This window comes from Bubalus kerabau, chromosome 8 (assembly GCF_029407905.1).
Source record: "Bubalus kerabau isolate K-KA32 ecotype Philippines breed swamp buffalo chromosome 8, PCC_UOA_SB_1v2, whole genome shotgun sequence".
Taxonomy (NCBI): Eukaryota; Metazoa; Chordata; class Mammalia; order Artiodactyla; family Bovidae; genus Bubalus; species Bubalus kerabau.
Window position 1 is genome coordinate 97,243,855 of NC_073631.1, and position 11,202 is coordinate 97,255,056.

The 11,202-nt window shown below is 49.0% G+C and overlaps 1 long non-coding RNA gene and 1 other non-coding gene across 2 annotated transcripts; both read left to right on the forward strand.

The window, feature by feature from the left end:
* The first annotated feature begins 3,095 nt into the window (after positions 1–3,095).
* LOC129659496 (uncharacterized) lies at positions 3,096–7,464 on the forward strand. Its single transcript, XR_008718093.1, has 2 exons — positions 3,096–4,611; positions 4,997–7,464. It is a non-coding gene; the product is annotated as an uncharacterized LOC129659496 (long non-coding RNA).
* Positions 7,465–9,070: 1,606 nt separating this feature from the next.
* LOC129659774 (U6 spliceosomal RNA) lies at positions 9,071–9,177 on the forward strand. Its single transcript, XR_008718243.1, has one exon. It is a non-coding gene; the product is annotated as a U6 spliceosomal RNA (small nuclear RNA).
* The last annotated feature ends 2,025 nt before the right edge of the window (positions 9,178–11,202 follow it).

Below are 11,202 nucleotides of genomic sequence, written 5' to 3' on the forward strand. Positions count from 1 at the left end.
GCTCGATTAGCTGTAATTGGTCAACAAGATGACAGCTGTTAATGCTGAGTTTAGTATCACTCTTTGCTCTTCTGCTTTGGCATAGTCTCCTGCCCTGAGTTCTAGGCTGTCTCTCCTATAACCACCAAAGAACTCTTAGCACATATTAGAAGAAAAAGCTATGTATGATGCACAAGAAATCCCATCATTTGAATACATTTCTTTGGCTCTCTTTGCAAACACTTGCTTTTCCACTGTTCATGAAGGAACCTTCATTTTCCTTAGGAGATACCTTTTCCAGCCATACAGCTTGGTTTGTAGAAAAGGTTAAATTATCTTTAAGACTATGTTGGTCTTAATTCTCTAAAACCAGTTTGTTTTTATGTGTCTTACAGATGCTTAGAAGGCGGTATAGGTTATTGAATTGTCTACCTGCCAGCACTCTGATGTAGCACAATAAGCCATTTTCCTTCTTCTTCATTGTTCTAGCATTGAGCTCCAGGATGGATGAGGGTTTATGGTCCTGAGATCATAAGCTTCCAAAACCAGTCACCATTGGCTTCAATTGCTTAAGTTCCCCAAATGCCTTGGGGCTCCAGGACCTTGGCAAGGCCTGAGGTAGGTTCCATGACCTCTGTGCGTCGCCACCAGCTCATGCCCAGCAGTGGTGTTTCCCTTCTAAGGTCATTAGATTCGGTGGAAAGTGACTTCTTCCCTCATCTGGTGTTAAGAAAAAAAGTTTTGAATTGTGCTTCAAAAAGTGGTACCATCTTTTTAGTATAATTTTAATTTTTTTATCTTTTTTCTTCTTCACTTTTTATAAGATTTGAAAAGGACCTGCTTAGTCACTGTACAGGGTGAGTCGGAGGCAGTTTCACCAAGCTGTAGTAATTGCTGTTTTACTAGTTGCACATTTAGAATACAAAGGAGGCATCAGAAACACACTGACTTTCTCTAAAGCCACTTCCTTGTACCCAGAGTCTGAGCAGGGACAGTGCCAGGCATCTCCCTCTAATGGCACCTGCCAGTGAGGCTTTCAGTGGAAGGACGTGGGCACAAAAGGGAACCCCCACTCAACAGTCTCTGAGAATGAACCTGGGCTTGGCTCTTGGTACAGGGTATGCTTAGGCCACACACGATGCTTGCCTTACCTTAAAGCTACTTGCCACAGTCCTGTTAAATAGTGTGGAAGTCCTTTTGCAGTCTGGTGTGCATGCCATATGATCAGGACAGCTTTTCCACCTTACCTGGTTTCCTACAAGCGTAGGAAATATAGTGAATTTACCCTAAAATGTCCAATCTGTATTTATGTATCTTGTCAGTGTTTTGCTGTTGGTTTTCTAAAACAATCTGATCAATAAATCTTATCCAGATCTATTTGGTTTAAGGCCACCTTGATTGTCTCATGGTAATGTGATTGTCTGATGGTAATGTGAGCTCACCTGTATGACCTAAGCATCAGTCCCACCTGCCGCCACCACATCCTTTACCACCCACAGGGACAGCTTTTCTCTGTAATATCTGTGTGTCTTCCACCTTTCATGCCCACAGGCACTGTGTGTGCCTTCTCTCTGCTCCCGTTCTGGAACTCCTGGACATACGTAGTCCCGTCAACACAACTCGGCTCCCTCCAGGACATCAGCAAGGGAGTGACTGCAGCACAAGTCATATTCCCTTTTACTGTCTCGCCCCATATATTCCCCAGACCACTGCTAGACAAGTTTATATGGATGTACCAAGACTTTCGAAGGGTTGGAAAAGCTACAGGGAATTCAGAGGAAAAATGTGCATCTTTACGTACAGAGTCACGACTATCTGTATGATTCAAGGGAAAAACCACTGGTTTCTAAGCATGAGACATGACTGTTAAAAACAGAGATTCCTAGGTCCAAATCCCAAAGATTGTTTTTGTAGGTGAGTTACTTTAACAAACTCCTTAGTTGATTGCATTTTAGCTGATCAGTGACATTTGGGAATCCCTGTCCCACAGCTAAGCTAACTGCCTGGTGCTGGCTGAGATGACCAGGAGACCTCTGTACCTTACTTGTCACCGTCACACTTATTGGCCCAACAAGGAACTAGAGCAAAGACCAAAATGAATGCTTCCAAAAACTTTCCCTGTTAGAACTGAGTGCACAGATGGCAGATTGGCCACCCACGTTTATCTCCTGTCCCTCTTGGTAAACCACTAGTGATAACAGTAAAATAGTCCTAGTCTTCTTTTCCCTAAGATGGGGCTAATAACTATAACCCATCTCTTGATATTATCGTGTGGCTTAAACATATGTGTAAAGTGCTCAGAATGATGTTCGGCACATAATAAGCATTATTAGGTTGTTCTCTAGAGATGATGGAATAAGAAATAAAGGTGAAGTACCTTTACTTATTAAAATTATAAAGATAACCCAGTAAAGAAACTAAATAGAGGAAGCTGAGGGTAGTAGAGAGAGTGAGTGTTGGAAGAGAGATAAATCCTCATTTTCCATGTCTGGAAGGAAATACATAGAATACCTAAAATAACCAGGGAAGCATATTAATTAGAAATGTAAAGAAGAAACGGGGCTTTCCTGTTGGCTCAGTGGTAAAGAATATGCCTGCCAATGCAGGAGACACAGGTTCGAGCCCATGGGAAGATCCTACATGCTGCAAAGCCACTAAGTCCATGTACCACAACTCCTAAGTCTGTGCTCTAGAGCTGGGGAGCCACAACTGCTGAAGCCCTTGAACTCGAGAGTTCATGCTCCACAGAAGAAAGCCACTATAGTGAGAAGCCCTATGCCCCACACCTAGAGAAAATCCTGCGCAGCAACCAAGACCCAGCACAGCCTAAATAAATAAATTTTAAAAAAGAAGAAATGGAGGAAAAAAATAGATGAAAGAGCTAATAACTGTAAGAGAGTTTGGGAGATAAGATGGGCTGCAGAGGGAGCTGCTGTTTCCTTAAGTGTGTATTCTTGGATTTTGGTGGTTTTTTTTTTTTTCCTTTATAATGCAGAACCCTGTGCAGCTCTTTCAATTTAGTTCTTCAAGATACTGTAACTCTGGGTCCCTTCTGGCCAAGTCTGCTTGTAAATGACTGGATGATTGAAAGGATGGAGAAGTCTTACCCTCCTTTCACAGACTGTGAAACCAAGACAAGCCAACTTAACGTGATTTGCCACGAGAGTTATCCAGACCTGCAAAGCCCAGAAAAAGGGCGCCCTGCCTACAGTTCCGAGAGGTTTTCTGTAAGAACTGTCATCCACCAGGCAGGGCCTGGCTGCAGACAGCAGGTCATGACCAAGAAAATCCTAGTGGAAGGCCATCTGGAGAACCCTTTCCCCCCACCCCCACCTCCTGGGGATGGGCCGTTTGGGGCGGTGAAGCCCTGGCATTGGAGTTACACCTCAGGATGCAGGATACCCCGCATGCCCCCTCCACTCCAGGACTGAGATTCCAGCCGCCCTGCCATCCTGGCTTTTCCCCATTGGGCAGGGTTGGGGATGCCTGCTGCACACACTGGGCAGTGTTTGTCAGCAGCAAGATGGCCTGGTGGGGACTTCCCTGGTGGTCCAATGGTTAAGACTCCGAACTTCCAATGCAGGGGGTACGGATTCAGTCCCAAGTTGGGGAATTAAGATGCTGCAACCCAATGCTGAGGCCAAAAAAAATAAAATAAAGGTGGCCTGGTGCTCAACTCAGGCATCCTGAAGAGCTGTCTGGGTGGCTCCCCTGCCAATTCCCCGCTCTCCCCCCTCAGCAGAAATGAAGCCAACGGAGCTCCCCTAGAGGAGGCAATCGCCTCCTGGTGCGCCATGCAGCAGGGAATATGGCCCTGCCTTCAGGGAGCTCCCATCTGGGGTGGGTGGAATGGGGCTGATGTAAATATGAACTATTTTACGTTTTACATAGAAAAGCTAGATAAAAACCTAGGAACCCACTGAATGTGCAGGAAGCTAGAAAGCGCCAGTGAGGGCGAATGTTATAACGGACCAGAGCGTTTCAAATGTTGTTATAACGAACCTGACACGGACAAAACCCAGCTCCTGGAGTCTTCTAGAAGGAAGGAGCAAGGGGAACCCGGAAGCAGAGGTGCGGAATGCGAGAAAGGAGAGGCAGGTGAGGCAGATCAAGAAGAGCTGGGCAAACAGTTTGACTTTTATTTAGGAGCAAATGAGACGCTTTTCAGGCAGGGAGAACTCAGAAGGATGCTTCTGGCTGCCCCAGGGAGGGCGCGAGAGGAAGCAGGACTCTGTTGGGAGGTCATGGCAGTGGTCCAGGCAGGGTGAGGACGCTTCCGCCGGCCAGGGCACACCGGTCAGGGCTGGATTTCAACTCTCCTCCCTTCCCACCCTCAGCAGGGTGCCCCTGTGTAGTGAACACCTGTCTAGCTCTGACCAGAGGCCGGGGAGAAGAGCCTCGGACCGTCTCCACTAACGCTACCGGAGGGCCCAGAGTTTCCCACTGCAGACCACCAGGCCTGGCCGAGCGGCTCCCGGGATTGGAAAGGGGCGGGGGAGAGGGGGTGGGGACCACTCTGAACCGGAATGATCTGGTTTAGAGCAGGCTGGCTTTCTCTCCTCCCTCTCCCCGTCCCTCCGCCCTCCCTCCCCTTCCGCCGCAGGCTGGTTTTTGCCGCAGTCCCTTACCAAGGTAAACAGAGAGGAGGGGAGGCGGGAGGAATGCTCTGTTTCCATGGCAACCCTGAGGGCCGTCGATAATGGCGCTCTCGGGTATGTGAGCGTGACTTCTGGGGGAAGGAAAGGCTCACTAGGAAAGCCACGGGGAGGAAGGCCGGCTCCACCACACACCCGGTTGGGGTGGGGGGGATTGTTCTGGAACATGGTGTGGGCCTGGAGGAGGGGAGGAGAAGAGGCAGGAGTTGGGCCCTCTCGTGGGGGAAGAGGCAGATAAGCCAGAGGGCAGGGGACACACACAGCTATGGCGCTGTCACGCATCCTCAAACCCAGGGGAGCAGAAAACAGCTGCCAGAGCTCTCCCAGCCTCCCCGGACTCACACTTCGCTATCTCTTTCCAGAAGAATCCTTCCGTGGGGCAGCTCAGCAGAGGGGCAGTCACAGATGCGCTCCCGAGCCGCAGGCCCAAAGACAGGGTTTGTCTGAAACGAGCAGCCTGCGCGGGAGAGCTAGGGGGCACACTGCGTTCCCTGCCATGCTCCCCTCAGAAGCTTTCCTGGGCTCTTCCTGTCCCTCCTTCAGACCCCGGGAAGGCTTTGACACCTCGATGTGGCGTCATGACTGGAAAAGTCATCCTTTTGTTGAAGGGGTGAGGGTAATGAAATAACAGGCTGACTTCCACACAGGACTTCGGGTGTGGGGGTCACAGAGGAGTGCCCCCCTCAGCCCTCAGGCCTCCAAAGGACAGGGACTGCCTTTCACCGCGCCTCGCTCCAGCTGCTGACCTCACTGTTCCGCCCTCAGGAGTGGAACGTGAGGGCATCCTTAACCGCTTCGCCTTCCACCGGAGGAGTCGGCCCAGCAGCTCCTGGGACTTTATCTCGCACCTGTGTGCGCAAGGATGGGAGAAAAATCCCCGACAGAGGTAGCTTGTAGGTGGTAAACTTCCTGCCCCAGTGAAGCAGAAGGAACCTGCTCAGAGGCGAAGCCTGCCCTAGTGACATTACAGGGGGAGCCGCAGGGAGAGGCCCTCTAACCTCAGTTTCCTCAGGCCCGTGGAGAATCCTGGCAGCGGAGCTTCAGAGCCCGCCCCCTCCGCATGCTCTCCAGCCCAAACCCTTCTCTTAGCCTGGGCTGTGGTCTGCCTGCGGACAGACACCTTCAGGGCAGGCCAGAACCCCAGGGGAGCACGGGAACAAGACGGAGAGATGCTTTCTTCCTTTAAACACCCAAGTGGCAAGTTTACTCAGCTCTCTCCATGGCCCGTGGATTCCAGACTTCTCTGACTCAACTCCTGCCACCCTCTTCAGCCACAGCACCTCCTCGCTGTTCCTCGACCAGTCAGGCATGCTCCTGTGTCAGGGCCTTGGCACTGGAAGGTTCCCTCTGCTTGGAAGGCTCTTCCTTCCAGTTTCTGCATGGCTCAGACTCGCACCTCCTTCGGGTCTTTATTCAAATGTCATCTTCTCCATGAGGCAGAGCCAGGGCTAGGGTGAGGTTAGTGAGGCAACTCAGCCTTCCCTGACTCTTCTATTTAAAACTGTAGACTGCCACCCACACTAGTAGTCCCTATCCTCATCCAAAAGCATGGAACACCACCTTACTTAGTATTTATCTTATTTATTGTCCAACTTCTCTATTAACAGTATCATCTCTGGATACAGATACAGGCAGGAATCATCTCTGCCATGTTCTCGTTCTGTTTTCCCCAAGAGCCTAGAGAGCACCTTACATGCAGTAGGTTGCTCAATATACACTGATGGATGGATGGATGGGCTGATGGATGGATAAATGACGCCACAGGTTCAGTGTGCTTAGTTGTGTCCAACTCTTTGAGACCCCATGGACTGTAGCCCTCCAAGCTCCTCTGTCCATGGGATTCTCCAGGCAAGAATACTGGAGTGGGTTGCCATTCCCTTCTCCAGGGGATTCTTCTCAACCCAGGGATCGAACCTGTGTCTCTTGTGTCTCCTGCATTGGCAGGTGGATTCTTTGCCACTGGCAAAGAAGTGCGAAGCCCGATACAGGTTCAGTGTGTTCTGTCTTTCAGCTGTTCTCAAAACAAGTAAAAGGTGTTTTGCATGCAGCCTGAGAAGGGACTGGCAGTGTGACCTCTAACACTCTCCTGGTTAGGGTTAGGGTTAGCACACATGGGATGCTCAGGATTTACTACAAAAAAGAAGGAAAACTAGCTTAAAAAAAAAAAATGGAAGATTGACACTGCTGTTTCTACCAGGCCTGAGAGCCTCTGCAGGCTTTAAAATTCCTTCTGTGGGGCAGCGTTGATGGAGCCTGGAGTCCAGGAGCCTGCCCACTGGGTGGAGTAAAGCATGGTGGAGGGCAGTAGCTAAGGTGTGCTCCCTGCTCCCTCCCCAGGCCTAGGAGTTTTGGGGACTGCTCAGGGTGGGCAGCCATGAGGCAGCTCTCTGTGGGCTTTGAGTCCAAATGGGACACCAAGAGACTCAGGAGGTGCACTGAGAAAATGCAAGAAAGGCAGTGGAGGGGATGAGGAGAGTAGGGGGAGGGATCACTCTTAGAACACTAGTTCTCTCCAGCTGGAGCCCTGACACCTGCAACTGCGGGTTCCACACGTCCCTCTGGTTCATGAGGCTGCCTGTGTACTGCTCACTGACTCACTGATGCCAAGTCCCCTGATGGTAACCAGCAACAGAAGGTTCTAACAATCCATCAGTCTAACTCCCACTTGCGGTGTGAGTCACCTTCAATTTCCTGCTTCCCACCTCTTTCCTAATTAACCTGATAAATTCGGGACAGCTTTTATTGCTTTCGGCAAAAAACAAAAAACTGCTATTAAGATTTACAGAGCCAAAAGCTGGTACAATGTAATCTTCAGAGTAATTTACACAGTGAGTTTCAGAAGACGAGAAGTTAGCATTTCAGAGGTAATTTCATAAAAAGGATGATCAGATTAATCACTGTGTCAATTTAATAGTGGTGTCTAAAATAATTAATTAGCTTTCTTGGAGTCAGCAGTGCGAAAAGGGACTCTAAAAGATATAAAAACGACTGTGTCAGACAGTAAGTGTGTTTTGGGCAATAGATCTTGAGAAAATTCTCACTGGTGGAATGTCTGGCATGGCTTCTGTGCAACAGAGACAGATGGGAAAGAGAAAAGCTCTGAGAGTGCCCAGGTTCCCTGAGACCCTCTGGTGGAGACTTGTCTGTGCTTGTTGAATGCAGGCTGACCTGCCACGTGTAGAACTGTCCAGTGACACCTGGAAAATGTGTCTCACCACGCTGCAGGCTGACAGGCTGCTCTAATGGGAGAGCAGGTGTGAGTGGCAGTCTGCTTGTGAGATTACCTGTGAGACTCTGAGATGGAATAAAATCCGCTTGGCCGGGGCTAGTTATAAACACTGTCTGAATGGCGCCATAGCAACGTAGCACTCAACCAGCTGCCACATGTTGGAGCAAGGCTGTGTCCTCAGCAGGCATTATGGGTTGCACTGTGTCCCCCAAAAAAAGATATGTTGCAGTCCTAACTTGTAGTACCTCAGAAAGTGACCATATTCAGTGATAGGGTCTTTACAGAGGTAAATTAAAATGAAATCATTAGGATGGGTCCTACCTAATCCAGCATGACTGGTGTGTTTAGAAAAAGGGGAAATTTGAACACACACACGGACACACGGAGAACAGCATGTGAATGTGAAGGCAGAAACAGGTGATGCATCTGCAAGCTGCTGCTGCTGCTGCTAAGTCACTTCAGTCGTGTCCAACTCTGTGCAACCCCATAGACGACAGCCCACCAGGCTCCCCCGTCCCTGGGATTCTCCAGGCAAGAACACTGGAGTGGGTTGCCATTTCCTTCTCCAATGCATGAAAGTGAAAAGTGAAAGTGAAGTCGCTCAGTCGTGTCCAACTCTAGCGACCCCGTGGACTGCAGCCTACAAGGCTCCTCCATCCACGGGATTTTCTAGGCAAAAGTACTGGAGTGGGGTGCCATATCTGCAAGCTAAGAAACACCAAAGATTACCAGCCAACCACCAGAGCTAGGAGAGAGGTATGAACCCTGTCAAATCTTGATCCAGAACGGGTGGCCTCCAGAGCTATGTAACAATTTCTGTTGAAGTCACCAGGTTTGCGGTATGTTGTTATGACTGACCTACAGAACTACTTCCATGGGGGCACTGTAGAGGCTTTGTGTCATCAAGACTTAGGTGTTATTGTCCTTAATGTTTCTGTACTTTTTGTTTTTTACAAGATTATCTTTTTTTGGAGCAGTTTAAGGTTTACAGCAAAACAGAGAAAGGTACAGAGATTTTCCATATACTCCCTGCCTCTACACAGCCACAGCTTCTTCCACTACTAACGTCCCCCACCAGAGGGGTACGTTTGTTGCAAAGAATGACACATCACAAGCAGGCATAATTCAGTTTTCCTTAGGGTTCACTCTTGTACATATATGTATTTTATTAAAGAATACTTTTTTAAAATTAAAGATACATATTACAGTGCTTGCTTCAGCAGCACATATACTAAAACTGGAATGATGCTGAGAATATTAGCATGGCCCCTGCTCAAGGATGACATGCAAATTTGTGAAGTGTTTCATATTAAAAAAAGAGACAGATACATGTTACATGTATCTATCATCACAGTATCATACAAAATAATGTCACTGCCCTAAAAATCTTTTGTGCATTACCAATTCACCTCCCCTCCCCTCATCCCCGGCAACCACTGATATTTTCACTGTCTACATGGTTTTGCTTTTTCCAGAATGTCATAGTTGGGGTAATGCAGTATGTAGCCTTTTCAGATTGGTTCACTTGGTTTCCTCCATGTCTTTTCATAGTTTGATGGCTCATTTAAGTGCTGAATAATACTCCTCTATCTGGATATACTACAGTTTATCTATTATTTTTTTTTTTTAATTTTTTTTTCAACACCAACTCAGGGCTGAGTTGTAGATATAAGACAAATCTGAGTAGTAAGTATAAGAGTATTCTCTATACTTTCTCTTAAAGCATTAAAAAAGAAGACTCAGTGTCTTTTTACTGGCATGGGTGGTGCTGAGCCTTGGGTCATGTGATTTCCGCCTGTGGAGAGCCTGCCCTGAAAAGGACAAGCCAGCGGCTGAGTGGGCTCTGACGCCCTGGGTGCACCTGGACCCAGCTGGCCAGTCCCCGGGGGTTAGTTACATGAGCTTTAAACCAAACGTGACTTAACTCAAAGATTTAGTCTTTAAAGATTGAGAATGTGATCTTCTGGACCTTGCTTTCCTCCTCTCTGAAATGAGAAAAACTGCCCTCCAAAGGTTATGAGACCCTAGCGCAAGAAGAAAAAAAGAGTGACCTGTAAAGTGCCAGTGTCAGCAGGTATCTGATTTGATTCTTCCTGGGTGGTTGTCATACTTTACAGCCTGGGAGGAGCTCCAGTCCCAGCCTCAGGAGCCGCACCATCCACCCAGTTGCCGCCCCATTCCCACCTCAAGCCCTTGCTGACCTCATGAGGCTCCCTCTCTGGGATTTGCTTCTCGTGCTTCAGGAACGAGCTCTTCCTCATCACCACTTCTTCCCACCACAGTCAGGCCACCCCAACGTCTGTAGCTCAAGCTGCTCCCTGGGAGGATGACTGACGGTCAGTTCCTTCAGAAAGGGCACGAGTGGACAAGACGCTGACGACCTCCAGGGCCGGCTTGTGGTGTCCTACCAGTCAAAGGGGACAAAGCTTCCAGGGCTGCAGAAAGGAGTCTGAGGGGCAGCGAGGTGAGAGGGCGAGCTGGCCAAGCAGCGCAAGGCTGCAGCGTGTCCTTCAGTGGGGAGATGTCCCCCAAACTGCCGCATCATCTACATCCCTTTTGGGAGAGAAGAGCCCAGCCCCTTACGGTAGCGCTTCCAAGAGCAGAGCCTGAGCATCAGCCCGAGTTTCAATCCTGCCTTCTTCCTGCTCCCTTAGCCTCTTCTTTCCAGGGACAAGGTGGGGCAGGGGCTAGTCAGCCATTGCCGGGGTTTGGGGTGGGGGGAGGCATGGGAGTTTAGGGGCGGCCTCCCAGTCTCCAAATTCAGGCTTCCTGTCAGTGGTTCCTCAAAAAAGGAACACTCCTTCTCGCTCCTGCCTCGACGGTCACCGCTGGGAAGATTGTTCTAGCTTTCCTTCACAGATTTAGCTGTAAGTTCTCCCAGTGACAGCAGGATGGCCTCCAGAAGAGGCCTGGGAAATCCTGGACTTGGATTTGAGGAAAGAATTCACCCCTTTTCTTGTCTTTTCAACCAGTGTTGTTGACTTCCTGCTTTTTAAGACTTCCACATTTCTTCCCTGGGAGCCCTCTTGTGAAGGCCATAAGCCCTTCCCAAAGATGCCATGTTGGAACTGTGGACCTGGAACAGGGCATAGAGGAGGGCTGGGGTGGGGTGGGGGCAGTGGGATGCAGGAAGCAGATGATACTTTAGATATAAGCTGTTTGGGACCACAGCTTATCTTTGGGTAAACTTGGATCCTAAAGTGTTGCAGTCACTCACTTTTCCCCAGGAGGGAAGTCAAACCCAGATGGTGCCAGCCATTTCCCTTGCACTCTGGCAAGGTCACTGGAAGGGCCAGCTGGCAGCTTTCTTGTTATTGTTACTATTTAACTCTTTAACGT